General features: G+C 34.5%; 1 pseudogene; it reads right to left on the reverse strand.

Annotated features, from left to right (window-relative positions):
• Nucleotides 1–3,520: 3,520 nt before the first annotated feature.
• LOC100737366 lies at nucleotides 3,521–8,399 on the reverse strand (annotated as a pseudogene).
• Between the last annotated feature and the right edge of the window lie 3,014 nt (nucleotides 8,400–11,413).

Below are 11,413 nucleotides of genomic sequence, written 5' to 3' on the forward strand. Positions count from 1 at the left end.
GTAGGGTGAAGAGGAGGTTCTGCAAGATTATTGATATGATTCTCTATATGTAATTTCCCACTGATATCAGGTATTATTTATGTAAATATGAGCAAGTATTTATTGTAATGTAGTATATTTTACAATGTGTATTCTTAGATTATAGGAATATCAGTGATACACATATCCATTCTTTTCCAGATTTTTCCCATGTATATTACTACTGAATATTCCCTGTGTTAACAGTAGACCTCTAGCTATCTATTTATATATAGTAGTATGTATATATTACTCTTTTTAAAATTTTTGTTCACTGGATGAAAGTTGTGACACAGTTAGGAAGTTGGAAAATGGGCTGAGGTCAAATGGGTGATAGGAGATCATATACATCAATAATTATGTTATAATATCCAATTAGGTACTTTGATAATAAATCTCTCTGAAGAGTACTGTCTACTGTTCGTATTGGTGTTTTTTATTACCTTTTTATCACATTACATATTGGATAAATAGAATCAATCTAATTTTCTCATGAAAAGGATAGCTTTCCAAATCATTAATTAGAAATTACATTTATTATATTCTGTACTTTTAATGGTTGAGTTATTCCTATATACATATTTAATTTTTATATTCTTGTATATTTTGACTATCTATGATGTTGCCTTTTTCACTTATTCTGCAATGATTTTAAAATTTAGAAGCATTCATATTCTAGATGTTTCTTAGAACACTTTAAATAGAAAAACTAGATAATGACAATAATTGGATGTTCTTGAGGTTACGTATGATGAGATACCCAACAGAAACTCTATTTCTATTTATGCTATTTGCATTGACCACAGAGAGGCAAAAGTATCCTTCACAATGTAGGATAAAAGTTCATTGATCTTTCAGCAATCATAGCAAATCATAGCATTTCAAAAATTCCAATATCCATTACAATAAAAACTATTCAAATTTTGAGAAGCTTGCGCATATACGCAGTTACAGTTTGTACTCCCAAATAAGCAGCAGTTCACAGAAAAAATCCTAGGAAATGTAGAAAACGTTCTGAGATAGTAGAACTAAAGACAAATAAACCTAAATTTATTGACTGGAACTAAAGCAAAGTTTGTTAGAAGGAAATTTAGAATGTAATCATCTATGTTGTGCAGAGTGTAAAATATTGAAAAAATAAGGTACTCTTCCCATTAAAGGAACATAAGAGCCAACTAAGACCAAAGCAAAAATGAGGAAGAAATAATAAATATTAGAGAATAAGTTAATAGAACAGAGACTGGAAAAGCAGTAGGAATGTTAATGTATACAAGTTGGTTCTTTGAAGAGATTCCCAAAATTGAGAAACCCTTAGTTAGCTAATCAATGAAAGAAAGAACTCAAATTACTAAATTCAGAAATGAGAGGTCATTTACTATGTCACGTTTATAGAAAAGAAATGGTTTATAAGAAATGTTATGAGTAAATCTATGCCAACAGAGTTGTCAACTATGGTAAAATTGGCACACATTTCTTGAAAAACACAAATCACCAAAACTGATTGAGAATGAACTAGGAAATCATAATATTCTCATAACAAGAGATTGAATTTGTATTTTAGAAAACTACCAAAATATAAATGCCCAGGCCTAAGGGGCTTTGCTGTTGAATTCTACAAATATTTAAGAGGAATGAACACCAATCATTTAATGACTCTTGAATTAAAAAGGGGAAGACCCATATTTCCATTAATTCAATGAGGCCAACAGTATTCTGATACCCAAACCAGACACATATCATAAGAAAACTTTTTATTCAATCTGTTTTAGAAATAACTGGCAAAATTCTCAATAAAAGAATGTTCAACCAAATTCAGAGCCATAAAAAAAGCAGGTATGCTTATATCCAGTGAGATTTATTTTAGGAATAATGGTTTCATTTTCCTTTCAAAAGCATATTTATTTAACACAACAAACCAGTAGATTTAAGGACCCAAACCAGGGCCCCATTATAAATGAAGAAGAAAAAGAAAAAGTATTCAACAAAGGAATGTTTATGAAATGGCCAAATATGTTGGGCTTCTTGTAAGGTAGTGTTGATATGAAATCAGTTATGACATGTTTGATACAGGAAGCAGATAGACCTTCATTATATTCTCTAACAGGTCGAATTTACTCTATAGAGTAGTCTCTCCTTTTAGAGTATTCTTCAGTTTCGGTTCTCTTCATCTAACGTATGAATGATTGAAGTTAGTCTCCTTGCTTCAGGTCCCTTTACAACACTTCACAGTCAATTGCAAGATCAGGTTCCAAAAGTGAACAACCATACTACTATGATCCAGGAAGACATCAATGTTTTATGCTTCTAACATAGCTTCAGATACCTTAGGGTGGCATTTAAATTTTCAGTGATCTGATCCTCTTCCATCTTACTTTCTCAAATTCACCGCTAGCTCTCACCCATACTGTTGTCAGCATTCTGACTCTGTTCCATGGTTCATCTCCCTCATCCCCGTTCACAGTGCCACACTCATTTCCATGAATATTACCTCTGGTCATACCCATTCATGTTTGTCTCCATATGTAAAATTTTCCCCACATTTAAAGGCACAGCTACTTCTGATGCTACTTAAGTACTAAATGTCCCAGACTACGAAGATCTCCACTTTCTGAACTCCTGTGCATGTGAGGGAAAATGCAATGTTGAATCAAATTCGAGCTGAGACCAATGACCTGGTTGGACTTGGGCAAACTCCAAAACACTTCAAAGTATGAGATTTTTGCTAAGGGAAATCACGAAAAGTCATGTCTAACTACTTGATAGGTTGGAAGTTTGAAATGCCTAGCTTATAACTAGCAGACAACAGGTTCTCTTAAGTGCATTAATTTTTTTTTTCACATGCGCACATGGGATGATCAATAAGTAATTTTGTTTAGATGTTTAAATTTTTGCTATTTTCTACCTCATTTATGCTCCAACAGCACCTCCAGCTTTTTGTTAATGCTATGCATGTATCACTACTTACATTGGAATCAATCCAGATTAAAGGTATTCCTAATAACAAGCAAAGCAAATAATAATGTCACCCTCCTTTTGAAAATAAACCTGTTCATGAATGACACTGTATGTATCATGGACAAACTAGTCAAATTACATGAAATTTTACAACCAATATAAAGGTATAGGTACCAAATATTTGTAATATTATGCCTTGAGATTCCAGAATATGGCCAACTCTATTAAATGGAGGTAATCCTCTATATGGTGAATAATATTCATAGCATCTTTCAATTTGTTGAAAACTCCAACTCGCTGTACTCTGAAACATATAATTACTGTTGTGATTGAGTATACCTTGACACAGTTTGTGACCTCAGGAGTAATTACTTAGTTCCCTCCTTTTGAAATCTAGTAGATTAAACATTGGTACACATATTAGCTCTGAACTCTTGCTCTGAACTCCTAGTCTGACTCATAGATTGTCATGTTTCTGCAGTTTAATATTTTCTATAAAGTGTCTCTTTTCTATTTCCTCGACATTACTTGACTTTGGAAATGAAGCTTAATCAAAGGAAAATAAGTTGTCCTTGCAAGATGTTTTCTTAAGAATAGTATGACATCTTCTTCATAATATTTTCATGACATTTATTACTTCCATATTTCCCAGACTGTAAATGAAAGTATTTAATAAGGGAATAATTAGAGTATAAACAAATATCAAGGGGTATATCTTTATCTTCTTCATTAATTGAATTTGGCCAAAGGTACATGAAGAGAAGAGATCCATAGAATAGTGAGACAGAGAGAAGGTGGGATGCACAAATAGATAAGGTTTTGCCTCTGGCCTTCTTGGGATTCAATGTGAAAATTATGAAAAGGATGAAAAAATAAGACATTACTACAGTGGATATAGTGAAGACCTAAAACAACCCTGCAGAGGGTAATATCATCAATTCATTGGTATAAGGGTCAACACAGGAGAGTCTGTATAATGGAAGAACACCACAAAAAGAAAGTGGTAGATTTGATGTGACCTACAGAAAGTTATCCTAAACAGAAAACCAAAATGAATTGTGGAGGGAGAGCATGTTTCCAGGTCTGTAGGCCCTGTGGTCATCTGAATGGAGAGTTTCTTTGATATCCTGGTGTGGAACTGCAGTGGGTTGCAGATGGCTACATAAAGATCATAGACCATTGCTGCCAGGAGAAAGCAGTCTGCAGTTTCAGATCGGCAGAGAAAGTACCATTGTGCCATGCATTCAAAGAGGGAAATTATCCTGTCTTTAGAAAAGAAGTTCTCTATTGTCTTGGGGGTCATGGCACAGGAACAACAAGAATCCATCAGGGTAAAGTTACTGTGAAACATTGGGTGCATTGGTGTGTGAGGATGATGCTCTCTGTATATCAATGCCACTCGACCAAGTTTTTCCACAATGATGATAGGACAGATGGTCTGGAACATCAGAAACGAAAGGGTCTTCATCGCTGGAAGATCTGTAAATCCAGTGAGGATAAACCTGTTTTCAAGGGCTGGTTATCCCCAGTCATGTCTACATTCATTGTCTGTTGAGATAGGAACTATCTATATATAAGACAGAGAGGAAGTCTGGGGTTGGTGGATGAAAACTGTTACGTTTGGAATGCATGGGCAGTAGGGTCCTACTGTACAGCCCAAGGAACTGTGTACAACTGGCTCACTATAGTGTATAATCTAAAATGAAGAACATTGTAAACCATCTATAATGGAAAAAAAAAGGATTCCAATTTAAATATATATAGCTTTCCTCTTAAAATTTTCTTCTTACAATAAAGAGTGAGCTTCTTCAAGCTTCTCCTACTGTCTTGTGATAGTAGCACATGAACCTCTAGGGGACACTTGTTAGCACAGCATGTCCATTCCTATGACCTCAACTCTGTAAAAATTCACAAGATGATTTTGATAGTTACAGGAGTGGTGCCCATAGTTGCAAAGGTTTGTGTTTATGAATTTATGCAAATATAGTGTATACATCGACATAATGATGCTCGCTTCACTGTGTCCACACAATTGCACTTTAAATGTTTATGTTAGACATCCTTAAAATGAATTTAAAATCGCTTTTTGTGTATATATAAACTTTTGGATTGAGCAAAAGTTTTTCACATACTCTTCCCACTGGGGTAAATATTTTAAAATCATCATGCAGTAGATATGTTTAATTTGCATTTTAAGAATTGTTTGAAGTTATTAAGGATTAATGAGAGTACTGTTCAGTTTTGAGGAAAGTCAACTCAGAGAACTCAGGAATAAAATATGCATTAATGGTCACCTCTTTATCGCTTTCCCAGTGTCATACCCATTTCCAGAAACACTGAATCTCTCATGCCATTATTCCTATTGAATTTTGCCCAGATAGCTATACCTTTTCTTCCTTTATCTAAAGCTTGGTGTATACATAATGCTACTTAATAAATGTAACTGAATGTCTCTGGTCATACTAACTGCCACACTCTAGACTCTCCAGCATGTCTTATATACACAACACAATCTATGATGGCTTAAGTCTAATCTGCATTGCCTTTTGCCATATGTGCTCATATTTTTCTTGTTGTATACTAGCACTTTATGGTTAACTGTAACTTTTATTTCCTATAACAGTTGTACAGTGCTATGGGGATTAGGTAATACTGATTGTAGTCCTACCTCTATCTCAGTGACATGAGATGGCTTACCTTGTTTGCTGTGTCCTGCCAATGTTACTTAATGCCTTCTTTGGGAGTCCTTCCAGTGATCCTTAGTGACCACTTCCACAAAATCCGTCTGTTAAATGTAAAGGAGATACTTAAAGAGAAGTATTCAAAACATGTCATTTAAAAATTTAAAGTTAATTACAGAAAATATATGAAAACATACAACTCAATGAGAAAAGCACATTCAGATTAAAAAAAAAAAAGGGAGAGAGCAACTAAAAATATGTTTTTACAAAAGACATCCAAAAGGCCAAGGGACAAATGAAACGATGTTCAACACCATTAATCATTAGACAAATGCAGATCAAAACCATGATGTATCACCTTACACATGTCAGAATGCTTGTCATCAGAAAGACAAGGGAAAAGAAATATTGCCTATAATGTGGAAAACGCAGAATGGTAGCAAAGTCTTGGCGGGAATGTAAATTGTTTTACTCATGATGGGTGCCAATATCGACTTTCCTCACATAACTAAAAACAGAACCACCATGTGCTCCTGCAATTCCCCTTCTGTATATATACATATATACTCAGAGGAAATGAAAACAAATTATCCAAGTGATATATGCACTCCTGTTATAGCAGCATTATGTAAAGTAGCCAATATATAGAAACTCCTAAGTACACCTGTCAGGATGAATGGATAAAAGAGAATGAACATTCAGCCTTAAGAAGGAAGGGTATCATATTTGTCACAACACGCTGAGATAAGTCAGAGGAAGACAACAACTGCATCTGAAAAAGGCAAACTCATAAAAATAGATTACATAGTGGTTACCAGGGACTCTGGGGTTAGGGAAATAAGAGAGTTAGTGTTTATGAATACACACTTGCAACTGATAGGTAAATAAGTCTGGAAGATCGAGACTGGCTATCAGTTATCCCCACCACAAGAAAGAAATGAGAATTACATGATGTGTTATAGTGCTCACTAATGCTGCAATTGGCAATCACATTACTATTTAGAATTTTGTCAAATAACATGGTATGAAACTTGAACTTATGCAATGTTATTTGCCAAGTGTGTTTCATTAAATGTATATCATAAAAATTATTTAGGTACCTCTTATCTGAATTGACTTATCTAATATTTTTATGTTTCTAAGAAAATTATATAAGGTTTTTCTGAAGTGTATCACAGTAGATTCAGACTAACACATAAAAATAAGGTGACCTTATACTTAAGTTTTCTAATATTTAGAAAAAGAGAAAACCGTTTAAATCTTAAATACATTTCTGAGAACAAATTTTAATTTTCCTTAAGTGGCTATATTCTATCATAATTTAGTGATCTACTAGGACAGTTGAGTGATTTGTATCCTATGCATTTCACGTTGAATATGTTTTGTTTTTCCAGAATCAAATATTAAAATAAAGACCCTGGCTGATAATTTTGTTTGTTTTAAAGTATTAAATGTTAACCACTTCAGTATTCCACTCTAGAAGTTCTTGAAGTATTTAAGACCGTTAACTTAATGTCCTTGCCTGTGTATTTAAGTCTGACTTAAAATCAGAGTAGTTCCGTGTGTTTTGCAGTTTGTATCACATTCTTCCATAGCCTTCAGCTTTGACAAGAGATAGAAAGAATACTGAGTAACTGAAATCTAAAAACCACAAAATAGTTTAGATAAATAAATATTAGTGTATGCTAATATTAAAATAAAAAAAAATATTAGGACACTTCCTTACTGAAATGTCACTGAAAAAAAGTTTTATAACACCTCATGTTTGCTTTCTGGTGTTGAATCTCATAGAATTTCAGAATATAAACCTTGCTCTCTAAAACATTTGGGATGAAAAGAATGAAAATACAAGCAAATAGGTTAGAGTTGATAATTATGTTCCTTACAGTGGAAAGTTCAAATTTTCCATCAAGTCCTAGGTGATAGCCCTGCACCAATATCAGTACATTTCTGTAGAGAGATTCAGTGGCCAAAACCCAACAGGATGCACTGGGAGATACTGAGGTCAAGCAAATTACCTTTATTAAAGTCACTAAGATCATTTTATGGTAACCAAGTGATTCTTATGTAATTGACCTCATTTTAAACCTCTTTTTCTCATTTGGCATAAGTTCTATCTGAGCAGAAAAGAATCTCATGTTGGCCTGATGTTTTATTGTAGGTTTAATATGGTTTATTAGAATTTTGTGACGAGACTAGAATCTGTTGTAGGATTACCACAGGGTCATCTGTGAGTTGATTTGTCCTGATGTTTTTGCAAAATGCCATCAGAAACTCTAATATTATTCCTTAGTGCCATATATAAATTATCTAGACTGTTCTTCCTTTTCAGTATTCCCCAGCTGCCTTTATCTTTTTTACTCTGTTTTTCTCCTCTTCATGCCACTCGTCACTCTTCAGTATATTACATATATATTTGTTCGCACCTTTAGAGCTAGTCCCTCTCTTCTGCTCTCCCGTGATTAGCATATAGCCTTAAAAGGGATAGGACTTCTCTATTATGTTCATCCCTGTTATGTTCAATCCCAGACTTTGATATTATGTGGCAATTTACAGTGGTCAAGAAATATTTGTCGAATGGAAGAAAATCACTATCCCCCCTTGATCAATAATTTGAAAATGTCTTTCATTAGTTTTCAAACAAACCTGTTTTTAATTTTGATATTTCAGATGCTCTACTGTCTTTGTGTATGTGACATACAACCTTGATTTCTGCTTCTTCCCCAGGACATGACCTTTGGCCATGTTTGTTCCATCACTATTTCTGTGTGCACTTGCATCATTAATTTACTCATAAATGTACCTTCAACTAAAACACCACTTTCAGCCTCTCTTCTTATCCCAATCTATGCATTCTTTTCTTCATATTTTAATGATTTTTATTTTTTCCATTATAGCTGGTTTATGAGTATTCTGTCAATTTTCTACTGTACAGCATGGTGACACAGTCCCACATACATGAATACATTCTTTTTTCATATATTATCATGCTCCATCATAAGTGACTAGATATAATTTCTGGTGCTATACAGCAGGATCTCATTGCTATCCATTCAAAAGTCAATAGTTTTCATCTATTAACCCCAAATTTCCAATTCATCCCACTCCCTCCCCTTCCTGCTTGGCAACCACAAGTCTGTTCTCCACGTCCATGGTTTTCTTTTCTGTGGAAAGGTTCATCTGTGCCATATATTAGATTCCAGATACAAGCGACATCATATGGTATTTGTCCTTCTCTTTCTGACTTACTTCACTCAGAATGAGAGTCTCTGGTTCCATCCACGTTGCTGCAAATGGCATTGTTTAGGTTTTTTTTTCATGGCTGAGTCATATTACATTGTATATATAACAACTTCTTCTTAATCCATTAATCCGTCGATGGACATTTAGGTTTTTTCCATGTATTGGGTATTGTGAATAGTGCTGCAATGCACATATAGGTGCATGTGTCTTTTTCAAGGTAAGTTTTGTCCAGATATATGCCCAAGAGTGGGATTGCTGGGTCATATGGTATTTCTATGTAGAGTTTTCTAAGGTACCTCCATACTCTTTTCCATAGTGGTTCTGCCAACTTACATTCCCACCAGCAGAGCAGAAGGGTTCCCTTTTCTCCACACCCTCTCCAGCATTTGTTATTTGTGGACTTCTTAATGATGGCCATTCTGACTGGTGTGAGCTGGTACCTCATAGCAGTTTTGATGTGCATTTCTCTAAGAATCAGTATTGCAGAGCATTCCATGTGTGTGTTGCCCATCTATATATCTTCTTTGGAGAAATGTCAGTTCAGGTCTTTTGCCCATTTTTCCATTGTGATTTTGGTTTTGGGATAGCATGTTGTCTAGTCTCCATGTACTTGGTTTTTTTCTCATTTCTTTTCCTGTGGTTGATTTCTAGTTTCATGTCATTGTGGTCAGAGAAGATACCTGAAATAATTTCTATGCTATTAAATTTGTGGAGGTTAGCTTTGTGCCCCAGTATGTAATCCATCCATGAAAATGTTCCATGTACCCTTGAGAAGAATGTATATTCTGATTTTTTTTAATTTAATGTTCTGAAAATGTCCGTTAAGTCTATTTTTTCTACTGTGTCATTTAGGATCTCTGTTGCCTTATTGATTTTCTATCTAGAGGATCTGTCCATTGATGTGAGTGGGGTGTTAAAGGTTCCTACTATGATTGTATCCCCATCAACTTCTCCTTTTATGTCTGCTAGTATTTGTTGTAGGTATCTGGGTGGTCCTATATTGGGGGTATATATATTGATGATTGAAATATCCTCTTCTTGAATGGATCTGTTTATCATTAAATAGTGCCCTTCTTTGTCTTTCTTTATGGCCTTTTTTGAAAAGTCTGTTTTGTCTGATATGAGTATTGCAACTCCTGCTTTCCTGTGTTGTCCATTGGCATGAAATATCTTTTCCCATTTCCTCACTTTTGATCTATACGTGTCCTTTGCCCTAAGGTGAGTCTCTTGTAGACAGAATATTGTAGGTTTTTGCATTTTTTTTGGAATCTTCCTTTCTGGGTATTTTGATTTAAGCATTTGATACATTGACATTTAAGGTAATTGTTGTGAAATATGTGTCTATTGCCATTTTATACATTGTTTTCCAGTTGACTCTTTGGTTCGTCTTTCTTTCTTTTTTGGTTGTATGATTTCCATTTATTTTATGCTAGTGTAATTTTCTCTTTAGTCTTTGTGAATGTAATGTTTGGTTTTGATTTGTGGTCGCCCTTATTTTCTTAGTATGTTAACCCCTTCCTGTATCTGCTTGCTTTTTTAGCCTGGTAGTCATATAGACTCAAACACAGTATTAAAAAAAAATAGTCTATATTTTCTTACTTCCCTTGCCCACATTCTGTGATTTTGAAGTCCATTCTTAACATGCTCAAGTTTGTCCTTTTGCTGTTACTTGTGTTTACCATCACCGTGACAGTAGTTTATTTTTTTCCACTCTTAACATTGATATACTGGCTTATGTAAGTGATTGCTTTCCAGCTGTTTCCTCCTCCTATTTCGTCTTACTTCTTTTTATTTAATTTAGGGAAGCCCTTTCAGTACTTCTTTTAGAATGAGTTTAGTATTGCTCTACTCTTTTAAATGATATTCTTGCTGGATAGAGTATACTAGGCTGCAATTTTTTTCCTTTCAGAATTTGAATATATCTTGCCTCTTTCTTCTATCCTATAGGGATCTGGTAGAGAAATCAGCTGATAGGCCTATGGACCTTCCCTTATAAGTAATGATTTGTGTTTCTCTTGCAGCCTTCAGAATCCTCTCTTTATCTGTACTTTTTGCCGTTTATATTGTAATATGTCTTGCTGTGGGCCTATTTGGGTTCAACATGTTTGGGGCCCTCTGTGCTGACTGTGTCTTGATATATAGAATTTTTTACATTGGGATAAATTTCAGACATAAGTTCGTTACATAGATTTTTAATCCCCTTCTCTTTGGCTTCTCCTTTTGGAATTCCTATTATGCCTCAGTTGGCCTGCTTTATATTATCCATGGGTCTCCTATATGCTTTAATGTTTCTTATTTTATGTGGTTTTCTGTCTGCCGCCCTGACTGGGTGATTTCCTTAATTCTATCTTCCAAGTGACTAATTTGCCCCTCTGCATGATTCTTTCTGCTCTTTAGTGTCTTTAGCTCAGTTTGCATTTCCGCAAATGAATTTTCTGATTTTTCCGTGTCCCTCCTTATATATTCTAGTTCCCTTTTAAAATAATCTGCATTCGTGTTTATATCTGCTTTTCATT

The sequence above is a fragment of the Sus scrofa genome, unplaced genomic scaffold (assembly GCF_000003025.6).
Source record: "Sus scrofa isolate TJ Tabasco breed Duroc unplaced genomic scaffold, Sscrofa11.1 Contig35, whole genome shotgun sequence".
Taxonomy (NCBI): Eukaryota; Metazoa; Chordata; class Mammalia; order Artiodactyla; family Suidae; genus Sus; species Sus scrofa.